This window comes from Delphinus delphis, chromosome 3, assembly GCF_949987515.2.
Source record: "Delphinus delphis chromosome 3, mDelDel1.2, whole genome shotgun sequence".
Taxonomy (NCBI): Eukaryota; Metazoa; Chordata; class Mammalia; order Artiodactyla; family Delphinidae; genus Delphinus; species Delphinus delphis.
The window spans coordinates 122,918,369-122,923,432 of record NC_082685.1 but is presented as its reverse complement, the minus strand read 5'-3'; positions in this window follow the sequence as shown (position 1 = coordinate 122,923,432).

Genomic DNA, 5,064 nt, shown 5'->3' with positions numbered 1-5,064 from the left:
TTGGCTTCCCGTTCCATCCTTTTTACTTGCTTCCCCGCTAGGAGGAAAGGAACCTTCTGATGGGCGAAACTGGTTGAATCTGATATCCACTGGGTCACGTGTTCTGGAGGGCGGGAAGTAGGGCGTGGGGGCAGGATTACTGCCCTGGAAAAGTAATGCAAACCTTTTTCACTTGGGCCATGGTAACGGGGCGGGCAGGGCGGGGCGTGATAGATCAGCTTTACACTTCTAGCGTCCACAAAGTAGATCAGCTGTTTTCAGTGTATGGGCCCCAGACCAGCAGCATGAGCATTGCCTGAGAATTTGTTAGACATGCACATTCTCCATTCCTGCTCCAGACCTACTGGACCAAAACTCTGGGGGTGGGACCCAGCAATGGGATCTGACAGGTTCTCCAGGTGACTCTGATGCACACTCAAACTTGCAAACCACTGGAATAAACAGATCATGCAGCCATACCACCCCTACCCTGGCAGACCCAATTAGAGCCCTTTTCAGCTTTACAGCTAGCAGTCAAGAGAATTAAGTTGGTAGCACATGCTTTAAATCAAGCAGCAGTTTTCAGTACCGTTGACTCTATAGCTCTGTATTTTGGGGCTTGAGTATGCTTCCTAGCCATTAATAAAGCCAATATTTTGAGCCCTCTCTATTATCATTATGTTTATATTCTACTAGTTAGAACCAGTATGATAAGAGGAATAAATGTTTCATATTATCTAATCTTTGTCACATGGGGCATTGAGCAGAAAACCTCCTGAGAAAAACGAAAACGAAAAAACACCAACGACTGCTAATTGAGATCAAAGATCACAGTGGCGTATGTGGACTTTTTGAACTGTGGAGGTTATAGCAGCTTGACCACAGCTGCTAGTGCAAGCACAGCTGTGGTGAGTTGTTTTATTATTTAAAAGTGACCCAAGGACCACTTAGAAACAAAAATAAGCAAAGTTTATGCATACAGATGTTTTAAGGTATTAGGAGATGGACCTTGTATTGCATTTCAATCCAGACTTTAGGTCTCAAGGGCAATAGTAGATATTCCTAGTCACTAGAGGGTGAAGTTTAGGACTAAACTTGGATTTGTACAATATATCAACAGTTTAATAGATTTTCAAAAGCCATCCACTCCCCCCAACACAATCACCACTTGTTCTCTAAACTCTCTCTTGACTGTTTTGGGTTTTTTTTTTTGACATAAATCACAGCAATATCCTTCTAGATCCGTCACTAGAGCAATGGAAACAAAAACAAAAACAAATGGGACCCAACTAAACTCAAAAGCTCCTACACAGCAAAGAAAACCACAAAACAAAACAAAAAGGCAACCCTCAGAATAGGAGAAGATACCCGCAACCGACAAGGGATCAATCTCCAAAACAAACAAACAGCCCAGACAGCTCAACATCAAAAAAAAAAAAAAAAGACCCAATCACAAAATGGGCAGAAGATCTACAATACATAGATATTTCTCCAAAGATGACACACAGATGGCTCTCTTGACTGTTTTTGATGAGAGTTATGGATTTTAGGACTTCAGACTGAGTCCAACCCATGATTAGTGTATTTTATCAATAAATAGGGAACATGAGGGTAACATCATTTCCTAAACCAAAGTGCAGTAAGCCTCATGCAAGCATTCCAGTTCCAAAGGTTAAGAAAGTTTAGAAATTTTTGTCTCCAGAACACCTTTCTCTAGGAATTGAGATTTCTCAAAGACTCAAAAAGGAAAAGAATCACATTAAAAATATACTTTGTTCTTTCAGTCAAGTCAGGGTTAGTAGAAAGGTAGGAAAAAGAAAAAGAAAAAAAAGAAACCTGGCCAATGAACTAGAAAAAAGAAGAATTTCCTCAAAAGAAAGATTAATTTATTGAAGTACAGGCTAGCAGGATATGACATGGAAAGGAACACAGTTAGAGTTGTTACTAGGGATTATACATTATGGAGTGTGACTGGAGAAAAAAGAAAGGTTCTTAGAGAGCAAACCACCATAACTGCCCCCAACACAGTCCAGACGCAGGGAAACCATACCTCAATGCCACTCGGAAGGTGGATGCAGAAGACAATGCTGTTGTTGCACTGCAGTAGCACGGGTTAGTTGGGCTTGAGAAATTCCAAAATGGAGTAAAGAGAAGGTTTAACAGAGGGTCACATGGCAGAAAGTGTTGGTTCTGACTAAGCCTCTGGGGCCTCCAGCTGTGAAACAGCAAATTGGCTTCATTTACTTCAGGAGTTTGTTGAGGGTGAGCTATCTCTATTTATTACAGATAAATATAGATATTTATTATATTTAGGTATTAAGAAGATATAGATATTAAGAAGAAACTCTGTAAGAGGAGGAATCCATAGGTCTTCCAGCAGGAGAGAACAGTCACTGTAGCAAGAGTATAAAAATTCCTTGGGGTCTTGATGGAGATGGGAAACTACAGAGAGAGAAAGTGAGAAAGAGAAAGGCATTCTCTTTTTCAGGGGAATCCTGATCTCCTTGAACTACGGGCTGAAACTTCAATTTTCTTTTAATTTAATGTATTTTCTCTTTTCATTTCCCACTGTACTGACAACATCCTTTATCTTGGTTTCAATACAAGGAAAGTATTCACAGAAGGGACTAATAATTTGGGACATGAATAAATTGGTTGGAGCCAGTTTGAGAAAGGACAAGATGTTACACAGCTGATGGTAGCTTGAGAGGATAGCAAGCCCTAGACTCTCAATCTCTCCCTCTTTATCTTCCCTGCTATAAAGTAGGTGAGAGAAAATGTTTGTAACTTTGAGGAGAGGTACATGAAAAGGGAACGATGACAATAACTTTCAAGGAATCCAAATCACAGTGGCTGCCTATGAGGTGAAATAGAAGTTTACCAAGCAGAACAGTCTAATGAGTCATCTTCTGAAGCTTCGAGTGGTCAATCCCCAGCCAAAATCCTTTAAATTAACTAAGCCTTAATGTGTCTATGGTTTCATTCTTTACAATGCTCTCAGTTATGTATAGTTTTGATTAGCTGTTTTCAATTTTCAGGGTTAATTTTTTTTTCAGAGTTAATCTGTTCCTAGTTAGGAGATATCTGATTGTTTAGAGTCATAAAGAGTTTTATGACAGTGCCATATCACTTTAGAAAGCTATAGAAGGTTTTTATTCTAATTTTATTATATTAGCTCATTTCTCCCCTTACTGGGTATTCATTTCATACAGCTGATCTTATACATGTACCAATACATACAACACAGATTTTGGAAAGACAGTTTTAGACAAATGTATGATAGTTGAAGATTATTTGAGATAACTAGAATCTTTAAGACAAATTATAGGAAAACCCATGATCTTCATAAATCAAGAAAAGAAAAAGGACCACAAATATGTCCACTTAAGTCAACAAAAATTATCATACCAATCAGAAATATGAGTTGCTTTTTTTGTCCTATTACTCTGGAGCAAATAAACATTGGATACATCCCTTCAATGACTTTTTACATAGTTGTTCTTATATTTGTCAGAGTATTAGAATCACCAGGGAGCTTTACAAAGTACTAGGGGCTGGGCTTTTAAAAATCCTGAGGCTTCCCTTTTTCCCTAAACATAATTTTATTGCAGCACCTATTACACTTTATGTTCTTATCTATTTACTGTCTTTGTCCTCCAACTCCTAAGCTCCTTGAGGTCTGGGACTTAATGTCTTTTCATCTCTGATACCTCATCTATAAAGGCTACTTACTACATTTTTATTATATGGATGGATAACATTCATAATGGCTTTAGAGATACTTTTCTGTTCCTAGTTCAAAATTAGATTGTGCAGCTTCCAGCTTTCAGAATTGTTCTTACTCTGTTTACCTCCCAGTTAGTAAGGTATCTTTCTCCTTTATCTCCTTAGCAAGCAGAAACAGACTATAGTTTCCTTCTTAATATCACACTGTCCTCTCTCCTAAGAGCCCTTCGGAATCACAAAGAAGTCAATGGAACAAAATAATGTTTGTTTCTCAAACTTTCTCAAATATTCTAGAACTTGTGATTTTCAGTGTCTTGAGTGTTAGTATTCACTGTATTCTTCAAATTTTAAGATCTGCTTCTCAAGTTTGGTTTGTTTACAAAAATTACAAATGCTAATGCTTTTATTAACCCAAGATCACTAAAAATAAACAAATTCAATTTTTTTTTCACCAAGGGGAGCAATGTGATTTCCAGGAAAGCTGAACTTCTTACCTAAATAGGAGTTGCTTTCATAATACTAAAATAATACTTTAAATGTATGTTTGTTTATACACATACACATAAACAGATGATAGAGATATTCTGTAATTTCAAAAATAAAGGATACATGTTTGTGAATTCCAAATTCAGTGCCCATCTCATAATCCAAAACTGTACAGGAAAATGCTATTCAAATTTCTAACCAGGCATATAAACTCTAGTTAACAAGAACTTGGAGCTAGGAGGTAATCTAAATATTTTGTCTTCATTTCTGTCAAACAATTTCTAAAATGCACTATATCCTGCTATAAGAAGCATAACATAGAAATTAAGCTTTTTTTTCTCTTAGTTGTGATTTCTGAGTGCCCCCAAGACCTCATTATACACAGCTAAAAAATACCCTAAGTGATTACAGATTCCAGATCCCTCATTTTGCAAGGAAAAACCTAGGTAGTTTAAGTCCAAGGTACACAGAAAGTAGGTGACAGACCCTTGATTAAAACCTTTCTTCTGACTCCAATTCTGCTGCTCAAAGATACTGAAGTGAGAAAGATTAACATTTTAGGACTCTAAGATGTGAGTTCTTTTAGCAATATAAAGCCATATATTTATATTTATATCCATCTATATCTACAATTGTTCTGGTAAATTTTGTTTCTACTAATCATTGTGCTATTTTTAAGGAAGAGGAAAAATGTTGTGAATTTTTTTCCTGAAATTTCTACTTTAGTATGACTCCAGACTTATATTTCCCCAAATGCCTAACTCTTCATTAAAATACAGATGAAGATACGACAAGGAAGATTGGGGAGGCTCTGAACGAAGGAAGATGTTTGCAGATCAGGATGAATTTCTGTTAAATAAATGCAATTAGCAT